This window comes from Esox lucius, chromosome 15, assembly GCF_011004845.1.
Source record: "Esox lucius isolate fEsoLuc1 chromosome 15, fEsoLuc1.pri, whole genome shotgun sequence".
Lineage (NCBI taxonomy): Eukaryota > Metazoa > Chordata > Actinopteri > Esociformes > Esocidae > Esox > Esox lucius.
In genome coordinates this window covers 27,340,974-27,356,466 of record NC_047583.1, presented here as the reverse complement: position 1 = coordinate 27,356,466, position 15,493 = coordinate 27,340,974, and positions in this window count along the sequence as shown.

The following is a 15,493-nucleotide window of genomic DNA, read 5'->3' as shown; positions in this document are numbered from 1 at the left end:
GAAAGGTAAAGGAAACATCCACCCCGTCTGAAATCATTGGTGCGCTTCATTTTATTTCTTAAGCCTACCTTCTATTAAGTTACTTAAAGTACCTCTGTCCAAAAGCACATGTAAAATTATAGATCAGACAATACCAACTAATTTCTGTCATCTCACCAGGTTACAGAATACATCTTGAGAAAAGACAACAGTAGACCCGCACTATATGTCTTTGCTATAAACTCAATGGCCTTACACACGTACTGTGCTGTGAGGTATGCTGTTCAGCTAAATTTACTCCAGCAATGTAAGTCAGTTGACAACTGATAAATTGTCAGTGTTTTCCCATAGTTTAAGTAGGTAAGCAATTCTTTCCAGTTGGGACACACTTACCTGTCTGTCCTTTGTGTGAACCGTAGAACACAAAGTAGATTGCATGTGTTAGCAGAATAACGAGAACTCGCCATGGCCCTGGTAAAGCTGTTCCTTTCATTTAAGCGTTCCAGAGTTAGTTGAAAAGGGCATTGCAGACATCAGCAGTGAATGGAAAATATTTATTATAACATTCAAACAACTTTGATTGTGTGAAGTGCATAAAACATGGGGGCAAAGTAGGAATAAACACATTGGTGGGAATAATTAGTTTTATTATTTAATTTTTCTTTGGTCTGCTGATGCATCATTCAAAGGACAGATACAGGAGTTGATAATCTCAGCAAAGGCAACTTCTGTTTTATTAAAAGTGTAGTTTTTTTGCACAAACTTATTGCATACTTGACTACGGCAGCTGCTTTTTTCATTTACTTCAAACAGAATTTTTTGTTCACTGCAAAATCACAGCTAAAGAGTAAAATGCACCGGAAATAACAAATGTCTGAGATGTTCTTAATGAGACAGCAGAATTTCAAAATAGACATACCTGTAAGTGAATGGCAGAAGCGTGGGTCTAAAAGTCTTTCGTGGGCTTTTGCTCGTTCACATTGGTATCTAGTTCAGACAGAGATTAAAGTTAAGTGGGCTTTAAATGTGGTTGTCTCTGGTTCTAGAAAGACACTGTCATGGCTGACATTAATCCTCATTAAGCAGGAACATGACAGGACCATATGTGTGTCCCTAAATCAGAGGAGAGCCTTCCTCCCAGAGACCCAGTCCAGCCGCCCGCTCGGTCACATGCCTCATGTCATTATTAATTGAGATGCCAGGGTACAGAAAAGAAAGACACATTATATTTCCAAAGATTTTTTTCCCCTGAACAGTGGATGGGTTACGATCAAAGTAGACACAGTATTGGATCGAAGCTGTAATTTGTTTATACTTTAGATAAAACTTTTAATGTGACCTACAATGGGACCTAAAAAAAAACTCTGTGAAAACATTCATATCTCTCCGATTGGTAGAGGTTTGCTGCCCTCAACCACAAACATGGCTGTAATCAAATTATGCGTATCACAAACACAGTGACCCACAAGTAAACAGTGAATATAATTGTACGGTATTAAAGGCTATTTCTTTCTCTGGGAGTGAAAACATCAGAGTAAACTGCTTGTTAACAATCTATGTCCAATACTTAAAATCTGTACAATAATGTCCTAAAGGTCTCCTGTACTTCTTCTGTCGCTAAGAATACTTAAGTCTTTCAATCCTTATCAGGATGTTATATGTACCGTAAGGCACTGTAGAATTTGAAAATCTTTCAGCTGGAAATATTGATGAAGATGTGTAGTGACAGTTTAATGTGGTCTTTGCCTGGATGCACATGGAGAGAAGTAGACAGGTTTAGTTAGTCCCAGTATAACGTTTTTGTCCCTGGTGTGAAGCTTTTGAGGTGCTCATATCTTCTAGAAAAATATTAAGACCAACTTTAAAGGAGGAATATGTGTCCTAGGCTAGTGGCAATTAATGGGTAATACCTATAATAAGGTAGCCACAATAGCAAAATGCTAGTTTTGCCAAAATTGAAGTTTCTTATGCTACATGGATATATAGCTCATGTGTCATGGAAAAATATGGCAGCTAGATTTATGAGTCCATATTATCCTGTCTGTTCCTCCATTGCTAAAAAGCAATTTCTAGATTTTTCCAGAGATAAATCCCAATTTCTTTGGGCTGGCAACAATACAACAACTGGAATAAATAAACAAGACAAAATCATAGAAAAGATGGGGAATCTACTGACCGTGAATAAGCCAACAATAAGAAACTGTTTATAATAAAATTAGCATTTTCTGCTTTGTATGGTGTAAATCTTACAAATGGCTACTTAAAGCAGAAAATAATGCACTTCCCCCTTCTTATACAAGGTAAACCACAAACACAAACATCTGTTATGGATACTAACGATGCCCAGAAGCCACTGAGTGAACACTGCCAACAACTTAATAAATGCTGGAGTGAAACTATTTTCCGTTTTGTTTGTTAACTCAGCTATACAGTGAAGTTGATCTCCTAAAGCAGAATATTGTCTCAGAAAATGTTGTTTTAAAGTTGGAGGATGAGGATAAACATCAGGTAGTGTGTCTCTGAAGGCCGACCTGATATCCTCTCAGCCTAATCTCAGACTCTAGCACTTACTTCAAAAGCCTGTCAGGCTGGCAACATGAAAGCATTTCTGCTGAGAACCCTTGCTGGTGGACTGGAGCTTTCATTTTTATCCTGGAAACATTAGAAGGAAGAGAGGACAGCACCCATCTGAATGTCCTTGGGTCAGTGCATAAACACTTAGAACGTTTTAATCTCATGAAAATGCATTCAAATGTATTCCCCTCAAATTTGGTTGCTACTGTAAGCGGCACATACTACACTGTAAAAAGAAGGGCTGATGTGGTAAAAACAATACATCATCAATAAACAATTCTTCATCAATCAGGAGAGAATTCAGATGAAAAGACTTTGGCAATGAAACTTTTTGATGGTAGGTCCCTTCAAGCCGTAGCTAACGTTCAAAGGGTGTTGTAGAAGTTGTTTCCATTGCATGCGCTACAGTTCCAAGTTCAAAGATGAATAATTGAAAATAGTTCCCCTGTACACAACAACTGTAACAGGAACAACAACCATTAACCATGCCAAAGGAAGAAAGGCCATTTACATTCACGTCTCAGAATCATTACACCATTTTTATTACACTATAGATAAAACAACAACAGAAAATAATAGACATTCCCTTTGTTAGCTTAATGAAAGGTTTGTTTTTGTTTGTTTGTTAGTTAGAATGGATAGCAGTGCTGAGACGTTTCCCTTAGCATGAGGATGTATGTATAAGTATTGTAGTACAGCATAACTTGGAAAATATTTAAAGAGTTACATTTCAACATGCAGCATCGGATAAAGTAGATATTTGAAAAACAGTCCCTCCTCAAGGTTTTAGGTAACAGAAAGGCATATGTTTTTGTACTTAGTACTCAACTGGTTCTTTGATGATTGTGTTTATGACTATGGTTTGTTATAGTCAGTGTATCCATGACGCTGACGCAACTCTAATTGCATGATTATCAACAAATTAATGGAATGTACTTCAAACAGTTCATGATTACAGAGACAATAGTGTTAGAACTGATCATTAATGCAGTACAGTATTATGATGATGATATAACCACACCATCAAAGGACTTTTGTACTGAATATGGATATCCAGCTGGGAAATTTTGAAAAACATGCATAAATACCACCACCCCCAAAATAGAATAACAAATGTACTTTTGGTCAGACTGATTTTTAGAGTAGTTTAAAGGGGTTTTTAAAATACCATTGTAAAAATGATTGAGCCAGAGATTAAGTGAATGTTATTCATATTTTGTCTATTGGGTAATTACAATGCAGTTTACCATCTGCCACTACACACTTTACCTTGATACAGGCTGCTAACCCTCAGGTCTGATGATCTCTTTCACCTACAGAATAATGTTCAATGGATTTACATATTGACGTTTTATCGTTGAACACAGGCAGATATTGTCTCTATAATAAAAGCTTGGTGAATCAACCATTGAAATGCACACAGAGAAGGGGAACAAATGTGTTGGTACATCTGTGTAGGATGCAAACGAATGCCAAGCCCATCTGCCAAGTCCCTGACGAATGATGCATGTGGTGGGAGATTATATATTAAGCATAGGGAACATTTAGCAGTGAAAAAACACAATCTTAGATGATTCAGAAGATCTGGTGATATTATAAATCCAGCCCATTGTCTTAGAGAACTTTATGAAATGTGATGATTCTGCAGGTACTGGATTACAGAACTGGCAGAACGTATAAGCTTTTGCATTGACTAAGAGCAACAGAGTCGCTTTTACCTTTTTGTACAGGGTTTCACAAACAAAGCTGTGGCATCAGAATGATGCCAAATATCGCGTGTGTGCAGTATGCTTGCACAAGCAAGATTATACATCACAGAGAGAGAACAAAACATGACCTGTGAGCAGAGATGTGACTAGCTGGCCAGAGAACTGAACAAGGCATGCCATTAGTATCAGATTATAGTAACAGTCAACTACAATAGTCAATTACTGTTTATAGTAAAAGTCATTTACAATAGTCAATTACTATTTACAGTAACAGTCAATTACAAAAGTCAGTTACTGTTTAGACAGGCAGCTAGTTATAATCTCAATTATTTCCTTGACAGAGTATTTTACTTCTCTTTTAAGTATTGCTATTGGCAACATGCAAACCTTACTATGAAAGAAAAGTAAAGAAAATTATTTTGAGAACAAATGTGTATTCATACAGATGGAATATCCGCCCTCTCTTCTTGATTTAAAGAGTGCACAACTGTTTGTTGTCATCGCCCTCACCCAGAGGTGTAAAAAGTATGCAGTAAAAGTAGTTTTGGAATGTTCCTAAGGAAGAGCTAAATGACCAGGTAAACAGAATTCATAACTAACCACTGACCTTAATTGATAATTTACACGCTTCCTTTTTACTTAATTTATCACTGATTATACCTGGTTACTTAGATCTTAATTAGATACTTTCCTAAAGTCATGAACACAGCCGAACCCAGTTGAGTACTTTTACTTTGTAATTTTTACACCTCTCCCCTCACCTGTGTTCCTTATCACTGTTCTTATTTAGGTTCCTCCTTCCCTAAAAAATCTTTTCAGTCATTGTTTTGGATTCCTGTTTGTGTCGCTGCTCTGTTCAGGTCTTGTTTTGTTACATCTTATTTCTTTTAATATATAGTCCTCCATTCTGCTTTCACCTGTGTCCTAACTTTTACCAACAACGTTGGTAAACCGGGTGACGAAATCCTGATAAAGGTCATCAAAAGGAAGTCCTGGGCGACACCCAAGTGGGAAGGACCGTTCCGAGTACTCATTACCACCCCAACTGCGGTAAAAATCGCAAAACGAAGCACCTGGATACATCAGTCCCAGCAAGAAGTTGACACCAGACGCTGCCCTTGAGTAAGTGGGAAGACGGACGGTATCAAAACCCTTGTCCGCCGAAGAAACCAACAGACACTCACTCACCAGCCACAGGGAAAAACCACAGGGAATCAAGAGGAATGATGACATCATTATACGCCGCCACCTTCCTCTTGGTGATCGGGACATCAGGAACCTGGGGAAAGCCATGGTATACCCCTGCAAACATGACCCTCGGATGGGTGGATGGAGAATGCCCAGCGCCAGGGAATGCCATTGTGCCAGTATACTGTGCGCCGCAAGGAAATGGGCCAACCACCTTTACTGTACCATTGTTGAGTTTGAAGAATTGGGGAGCATCACAACTGGGGTCGTATTATGTGGGGTATGACTGGTATTCTCTAAATTGTGACACCACTGGGTATTGGGCAAACGATTGGGAACACGTCCATATGCATACAGCCTACCCCAACCACAAAAACCAAACAGAGGCTTGGGAAGTGGCTAAAGAAACAAAGCAGGTGATGAAGGTATAAGAGGCCGGAAAAGTTAAATGTACAGAAAAGGAACAGCCGCAGGACCAATTTGCAACTTATTATGTCAATTGGCAACATGATTGGGTATAAAAAGAGCCTCTCAGAGTGGCAGTGTCTCTCAGAAGTCAAGATGGGCAGAGGATCACCAATTCCCCCAATGATGCGGCAAAAAATAGTGGAGCAATATCAGAAAGGAGTTTCTCAGAGAGAAATTGCAAAGAGTTTGAAGTTATCATCATCTACAGTGCATAATATCATCCAAAGATTCAGAGAATCTGGAACAATCTCTGTGCGTAAGGGTCAAGGCCGGAAAACCATACTGGATGCCCCTGATCTTCAGGCCCTCAGACAGCACTGCATCACATAAAGGAATGATACTGTGATGGAAATCACAACATGGGCTCAGGAATACTTCCAGAAAACATTGTCGGTGAACACAATCCACCGTGCCATTCGCCGTTGACTCTATAGGTCAAAAAAGAAGCCATATCTAAACAGGATCCAGAAGCACAGGCGTTTTCTCTGGGCCAAGGATCATTTAAAATGAACTGTGGCAAAGTGGAAAAGTGTTCTGTGGTCAGACAAATCAAAAGTTCATTTTGGAAAACTGGGACGCCATGTCATCCGGACTAGAGAGGACAAGGACAACCCATGTTGTTATCAGCGGTCAGTTCAGAAGCCTGCATCTCTGATGGTATGGGGTTGCATGAGTGCGTGTGGCATGGGCAGCCTACACATCTGGAAAGGCACCATCAATGCTGACAGTTATATCCAAGTTCTAGAACAACATATGCTCTCATCCAGACGTCGTCTCTTTCAGGGAAGACCTTGCATTTTCCAACATGACAATGCCAGACCACATACTGCATCAATTACAATGTCATGGCTGCATAGAAGAAGGATCCGGGTACTGAAATGGCCAGCCTGCAGTCCAGATCTTTCACCCATAGAAAACATTTGGCGCATCATAAAGAGGAAGGTGCGACAAAGAAGACCTAACACAGTTTAGCAACTAGAAGCCTGTATTAGACAAGAATGGGACAACATTCCTATTCATAAACTTGAGCAACTTGTCCCCTCAGTCCCCAGAAATATGCAGTCTGTTATAAAAAGAAGAGGGGATGCCACACAGTGGTAAACATGGCCTTGTCCCAACTTTTGTGAGATGTGTTGATGCCATGAAATTTAAAATCAACTTATTTTTCCCTTAAAGTGATACATTTTCTCAGTTTAAACATTTGATGTCATCTATGTTGTATTCTGAATAAAATATTGAAATTTGAAACTTCCACATCGTTGCATTCTGTTTTTATTCACAATTGTACAGTGTCCCAACTTTTTTGGAATCGGGTTTGTAACAATTATGACTGTTAATTGTTTTGTCTTACTAGCTAGCTAGCTATCTGATGTTAGCCAACAGTTTATCTGATACACGAGTTTATTAATATAAGATATAAGATACACCATATAATTTTTTTTCACATTATATTCTGAGATGTACACTCACCTAAAGGATTATTAGGAACACCATACTAATACTGTGTTTGACCCCCTTTCGCCTTCAGAACTGCCTTAATTCTACGTGGCATTGATTCAACACGGTGCTGAAAGCATTCTTTAGAAATGTTGACCCATATTGATAGGATAGCATCTTGCAGTTGATGGAGATTTGTGGGATGCACATTCAGGGTACAAAGCTCCCGTTCCACCACATCCCAAAGATGCTCTATTGGGTTGAGATCTGGTGACTGTGGGGGCCATTTCAGCAAGTGAACTCATTGTCATGTTCAAGAAACCAATTTGAAATGATTCGAGCTTTGTGACATGGTGCATTATCCTGCTGGAAGTAGCCATCAGAGGATGGGTACATGGTGGTCATAAAGGGATGGACCTGGTCAGAAACAATGCTCAGGTAGGCCGTGGCATTTAAACAATGCCCAATTGGCACTAAGTGGCCTAAAGTGTGCCAAGAAAACATCCCCCTCACCATTACACCACCACCACCAGCCTGCACAGTGGTAACAAGGCATGATGGATCCATGTCCTCATTCTGTTTACGCCAGACTCTACCATCTGAATGTCTCAACAGAAATTGAGACTCATCAGACCAGGCAACATTCTTCCAGTCTTCAACTGTCCAATTTTGGTGAGCTCATGCAAATTGTAGCCTCTTTTTCCTATTTGTAGTGGAGATGAGTGGTACCTTCTGCTGTTGTAGCCCATCCGCCTCAAGGTTGTACGTGTTGTGGCTTCACAAATGCTTTGCTGCCTACCTCGGTTGTAACGAGTCGTTATTTCAGTCAAAGTTGCTCTTCTATCAGCTTGAATCAGTCGGCCCATTCTCCTCTGACCTCTAGCATCAACAAGGCATTTTCGCCCACAGGACTGCCGCATACTGGATGTTTTTCCCTTTTCACACCATTCTTTGTAAACCCTAGAAATGGTTGTGCGTGAAAATCCCAGTAACTGAGCAGATTGTGAAATACTCAGACCGGCCCGTCTGGCACTAACAACCATGCCACCCTCAAAATTGCTTAAATCACCTTTCTTTCCCATTCTGACATTCAGTTTGGAGTTCAGGAGATTGTCTTCACCCGGACCACACCCCTAAATGCATTGAAGCAACTGCCATGTGATTGGTTGATTAGATAATTATATTAATGAGAAATTGAACAGGTGTTCCTAATAATCCTTTAGGTGAGTGTATACCAGGATGATTTTCACAGACTAGAGATACCTTTCTTTTTACCAGGTTAGTTCTCTAACTAGCTAGCCATAGGTGTCCCAGATAACACCAGGATTAGAGCTGAGCTCAGTTTAGTGTAGCACTCTGGTCCATTCTGGTCTTTTGGTGTCAAAGCACTGGGGTTTTTCAAGATTTCCTTTCAATCTTAAAGGTAATTGCTTATGCTATTTTAAAGTTTTTTCTTTCCCATTGGGCAGCATCCCTGAAAGGAACAACTATTTCAGGTACTGTGAAGCTATAGGCTCTGTGCACAAGCGTATGGACGAAGTTCCGCTTTAGCCAGATGTCGGCATATCAGTTTCCGGTTTACTTAAGGCGATCACCCGCGTTGCCCAAAATTTCAGTTTTTAGTAGATGTCTCCAAGACCTGCCTAAAATAAGCATTAGTGATGTCCATCGAATTGTTGATGCCTGGTTCCCTGCTCCAACAAGCAAGCGGAACAAGGGATTCAAACTCCACGTATCGAGTTATCTGCACAACTACGAGGGTAAGTAGTTTACTGTGGTGTAAGCTAGTTATCGTTGTGTTCCTTTTTAGTGTAGTATTAGGCAGGACAATATAATGCATAAAAATTCACCCTAGCCTCAAAAACGGCAAAAGAACGCTGGCTGAACTGGAACCCTAGTGCGTCCCCATAGCAAGTGAATTGAAACAAACCTTCGTTCAGCCTCTTCTAACCTGAATTCAGCTTAAAATTCCATAGCCTCAAAAAAGCACCAGAACAGGTCTCCTCTTTTATTTTACTACTGTAATCTCATTTCACAACGAAACTGAAAAATAACAACAGGCATAGGAAGTAAACATCTGGTCTTATACGATATTAATTGCGCTTAAACCTGCGTTACGTGGAAGTATATAAAAAATTGCCTTTTCTGACTATTTCTAGTCTAGCGTTTAAAGTCATTGAATGACGAAAGCTACATTTTATTAAAAAGAGGACATTCTCATGATTAAAATGATGCCCCACTTGTACCTTGAAACTTAATTGAGTCACCTACATTATATTTCTTTTTTTTTCCGTACAACAGCATCACTCATCTTGTTGTGAGTTTAGGTGTTTACTAATGCGGATGAGTATTAGTAAGTTAACCGGAAACTGCAATGCAGACTTCTAGACAAAAGCGGAAGTTCGTTACTACGCTGGTGCACAGAGCCTATTCAGCTAGGTAGTTATCCAAATTACAATAGCCGAATTCAGTTTTTCTACATTGTCTGAACGATAGATTTTTTGCTATTCCCAGAATTTTGCATTACATTTTTTTGAATTCAAAACATAAAGCTACGCAAATGTTAAATACCTAGTTTACAGTTTGTATTTCGATATAGTCTAAGAAAGTCTAGAACATTATCAGATGAACGGGTAATATAACCAGGAATTTTCATTGGGTCACTTGAGGGTGCATGCTGCCTTAATTTTGTCAGTGTTGGCTTAATTATGGCAGTCAGAATCTGCAGTTATTCAATCTGACATTGGGTAGAGCCTCGCACCCAGGATAGGGATGACAATCATTTCTGGTACATAGGGCCGATGTTGGGCCGATTCCTTGTTGCTAGCAGGGGTAGCTAACATGTTCATGTTCTGGTTAAAAAGACACTTTAGGGACAGAATATTAAATAACTTTGCTAATAACAAAAGTATTAGTTAAAAACTTTCCCATGCCTTAACCATGTAGAAGGGTAACTGTAAAAAAAAGGTTTTACCCTGTCTTAACACAATTTGTTTTTCACTTTTGCAGAGATAATTTACAGCCAAGAAATATCACTGATTTATGTAATTAAAACCTCAACCCATTGCAAAATTGCCAATCTACCACCTGGCGTAATTATAACATCAAACCAGGCAGTTATTCTGTTGCTGTTGTTTTTTTTGGACAGTGGGTATCATAAATGAAATAACATATTTCAAAGTCTTTGAGTGGACTACTCTGGTCCTCTAATGATAAATTATTTTAATGTATTGAAAACCCTGAATTTTAAACCATCTCCTTCTCTTTTTTTCCTCTTTCTTGATCTCTTTTTGTCCCTTTGTCTCCTTCCATCTCTCCTTCTCTGTATCTCACCCCCACTATCTGTTTATATCTCTCACCCGAGCATTATAGATAAAAGGGTGTGGCAAGATCTCAAGCCTACCCTCCAGATCTCCATCCCATCAATACCTCAATAGGTGTATCAACTCTGGCACCAGAGTCTGACTTTCTGCATTTAGCCAGAGGGCTTTTGGAAGGGTAGAGGTAGCAAAACATTGAATGAACATTCACTCTTAGACTTAACAGCCAATGAAATACATAGATATTTTGTATGTTGAACAGTGGACGTTAATTAAAACCTTTCGGAGTACAACCATTCAGTGATGAATCTAGTTCTCTTCATATCACTCAGGATCATATATGTTTTATCATACAAACCGAACATTTCTTTTAGTGTAGTTATTTAAGAATATTAGATGTGAATAATACATCTTCCTGATGACTGATATTTCTTTCAAATCTGTCATGAAAAACAAAAAGGAATCAGCATTAATTGGGTGCACAGTGTTTAAAATACATACATACATACATTATTATACATACGTACATACATTATTAAACTAGCTTGTTTGAGCTGCTCTAAAACAATTTAAAGAATAGCATATTTGGGGGTGTCAGGGTAGCGTAGTGATCAAGAGCGTTGGGCCAGTAAACGAAAGGTCTAATAATCCCCAACCCAGAAAAAGGAAAAATCTTTTGTTAAATATTATTAAACATGATAACAAGAATGTCTTGTGTTTTCCAAAAGATAAATTATACCTTGTTAGATTACTTGAAGAAATGTGATGATGGAAATGTAAGGAAAATGTAAGGCAATTTGAAAACAGAAAATAAAATGGAATATGCAAAAAGCTGTTTGCATCTGATGAACAGTAGTTAAAGGTCATTTTCTTAAGGGATAGAAGTGCTTGCTCAGCATCTGGCAGAGTCATCTGGCATTAAAGTACATTCATTGGCTGTGAGAAGTCCTTCAAGAAATTGCCTTGTAGGTTGTGTTCCATCAAAAAAGTTTCTTCGATGTATTTTGCCTTTTGTCTTTGCTAAATTCTTTGTAAGAAATATGTTAAAAGATGTACTTTGTTGCCAGACCACTCCGACAGAGTCAATTTTATATTGTTTTTTTATAAGAAAATAAACATTGCTAGATTAATAACATAAAAAATTGTCTCAGGTGGCCTAAAGCTTTGTACTACAGTCTCGGCATAAAACTCAGAAACCCTTTTGCCAATCCTTTTGCCAATTACAATAATTCTTTTGAGGCCTATTTTACATATACATATAAACACTTACTATCCAAATGAATGGCTTTAAGTCGATTTTCAGGTGCCTAAGACTTTTGCACAGTAAGGTATATAATACTTTTAGCATTCCAAAATTGTATGTACTGTAGAAACTGATTACCGACGCTTCAAGAAACAGTAAGACATTTCTTACTGCATCCTGGCTGGATTTACATTTACTTGATAGAACAGTGACACAATATTTGTACTGAAACATCTCAGTAAAAAGACTGTATAGGAAATAGGATCCCCTTTATAGTTCAAAAGGTCATGGCATCAGCAGACTCATCAGCTGAACTCAATATTTTTATATTAATTAGTCTGCCATCTCTGCAAGCTACTACAATGCTTGGAGTCTTTATGGTAGGCCCAAATTATGATCATGGAAAATATTAAGTAACACAGCAAATTATTAATTGTAAAAACACATTGCTATTCATTTGATGATGACATGCCTATCATTACAAAATCTGCATGCAAAAGCTCACATTTGGCGATTTTAAGGGTAGGTGCCTTATAAAGAAGCACTTAATTGAAACTTAGCTGCAGTACATGGACATTGTTATTAGCTAGCTCAGCATGGGAGAGCTTATTGTTTATGCTAATGTGTTTGCTGTTATGACCACGATACCCGTTAATTTAAGTAGCTTGTTAATCTCTAGATTGGACATTCTGTGTCCAATCGACTCCACGCATATAGTTGACATCCAAAGGAATAGTGTTGTTGATTTATACTTTTTTAATCACAATGGAAGATGGTGAAGCAAGAAAGAAAAATGAAGCAAGCCTCACTTGATTAAAAAATACACCAGAAATAGTCTCAATATAACCGTAAACAGTTTTATTTTAGGCTTACTATAAAGCACAGTTGTGCTTAAGTTTGCATACCTTTGGAGAATTGGTAATATATGTACCATTTGCATACCTTCAGCATGCACTGGGACGGCTTGCCCACTTCAGGTTGGTGGAGAGTGCCTGCCTCAAGTGGAGGAGTTTAAGTATCTAGGGGTCTTGTTCACGAGTGAGGGAAAGATGGAACGTGAGATTGACAGACGGATCGGTGCAGCTTCTGCAGTAATGCGGTCGATGTATCGGTCTGTCGTGGTGAAGAAAGAGCTGAGCCGCAAGGCGAAGCTCTCGATTTACCGGTCAATCTACGTTCCTACTCTCACCTATGGTCATGAGCTTTGGGTCATGACCGAAAGGACAAGATCCCGGATACAGACGGCCGAAATGAGCTTTCTCCGCAGGGTGGCTGGGCGATCCCTTAGAGATGAGAAGCTCGGTCACCCGTGAGGAGCTCAGAGTAGAGCCGCTGCTCCTCCACATCGAGAGGGGTCAGCTGAGGTGGCTTGGGCATCTGTTTCAGATGCCTCTGGAACGCCTTCCTGGGAAGGTGTTCCGGTCCCGTCCCACCGGGAGGAGACCCCGGTGAAGACCTAGGACACGCTGGAGGGACTATGTCTCCCGGCTGGCCTGGGAACGCCTCTGTGTCCCCCCAGAAGAGCTGGAGGAAGTGTCTAGGGAGAGGGAAGTCTGGGCATCTCTGCTTAGACTGCTGCCCACGCGACCCGGAAGAAAATTATGATGTACCATTTGTTAAGAAAACATGAGTGAGCAGGCAAAACACGTCTTTTATTTCTTATGGGATTCACATTCAACTGTAGGTCATAACAGAATGGCACAATCATAAAACAAAACATGGCAACAAAGTAAAGAATGAACCGACCCCTGTTCAAAACTCTGCATACCCTTAGTTCTTAATACTGTGTATTGCCCCCTTTAGCATTAATGACAGCGTGCAGTCTTTTGTAAAATTGTCTATGAGGCCCTGAATTATTGCAGGTGGTTTAAAGTAGCTGCCCATTTATCTTGGCAAAATGCCTCCAGGTCATACAAAGTCTTTGGACGTCTTGCGTGAACCGCACATTTAAGATCTTCCCAGAGTGGCTTGACAATATTAAGGTCAGGAGGCTGTGATGGCCACTCCAGAACCTTCACCTTTTTCAGCTGTAACCACTGGAGAGTAAACTTGGCTTTGTGCTTAGGGTCATTGTCGTGCTGGAAAGTCAGAGAGCGTCCCATGCGCCGCTTTTGTGCAGGAGAATGCAATTTGTGTGCCTGTATTTTCTGATAACATGCTCCATTCATCTTGCCATCAATTTTCACAATATTCCCTGTGCCTTTAGAGCTCACACCCCCCCAAAATATCAGTGAGCCACCACCATGCTTCACAGTGGGGATGGTATTCTGTTCACTATAGGCCTTGTTGACCCCTCTCCAAACATAGCGCGTATGGTTGTGACCAAAAATCTCTATTTTGGTCTCATCACTCCAGAACCTGAGGCATGTCAAGTTGTTGTCGGGCATATTGTAACCAGGCTTGTTTGTGGCATTGACGCAGTAAAGGCTTCTTTCTGGCAACTCGACCATGCAGCAAATTTTTGTTCAAGTATCGTCGTTTTGTGCTCCTTGAAACAACCACACTGTCTTTTTCCAGAGCAGTCTGTATTTCCCCTGAGGTTACCTGTGGGTTTTTCTTTGTATCCCGAACAATTCTTCAGGCAGTTTTGGCTGAAATCTTCCTCGGTCTACCTGACCTTGGCATTGTATCAAGAGATCCCTGAATTTTCCACTTCTTAGTAGGTGATTGAACAGTACTGAGTGGGATTTGCAAGGCTTTGGATATCTTTTTATATCCTTTTCCATTTTATACAGTTCCATTACCTTGTTACTCAGGTCTTTCAAAAAATAAAACTTGCTCCCCATGGCTCAGTATCTAGCCCGCTCAGTGCATCCATGTGAGAGCTCATTGACTATTTATACACAGACACTAATTACAATTTAAAAAGTCAAAGCCATTTTCACCTGTTTGTGGCACCTTGTGTGTCTGTAACAAGGCCAAACATTTAAGGGTATGTAACTTTTGATCAGGGCCATTTGGGTGATTTCTGTTGTCATTATGATTTAAAAAGGTGCCAAAAACGATGTGATAATAAATGGATTCATGTGATCACTATCCTTGATAATATTTTTTTTTTTTGCATGATCAGTCATATTTTCAAAATCAATGCCAAAATGTCACTATTTATGCCAGGGTATGTAAACTTATGAGCACAACTGTAGCTACTGAAGTTTGTAGCAAGCGAAGTTTTTGTCTATCCTGAATAAATACTAATGCATCATTGGTGTCTTTGGCGAGGATCAAACACTGGTCATCTACATGGCAGTCCACGTCTCTAACCACTACGTTTAAGAGTGGGTAACCAATCAGTCAGGTAGTCACTCAGTCAGTCAGTCACTCAGTAAGAGACATTCGCTCTTCTTGGCTGGCTCCGCTTACATGGTCCGCCCAAAAAATATCTTGCATTGTGGTAGCACTATAAGAGTGTTGGCCATCCGTGATGTATGTATGATGTATATTGGCACTATGATTATTTTCATGAGACATTTGATGTATAAAAATTCCCACATTCTCAAAAAATCTAATGAATATCAATTTGCAGGTGGTTGATACAGATTTGCAATACCTTCCCATTATCTACGCATTCATACCTA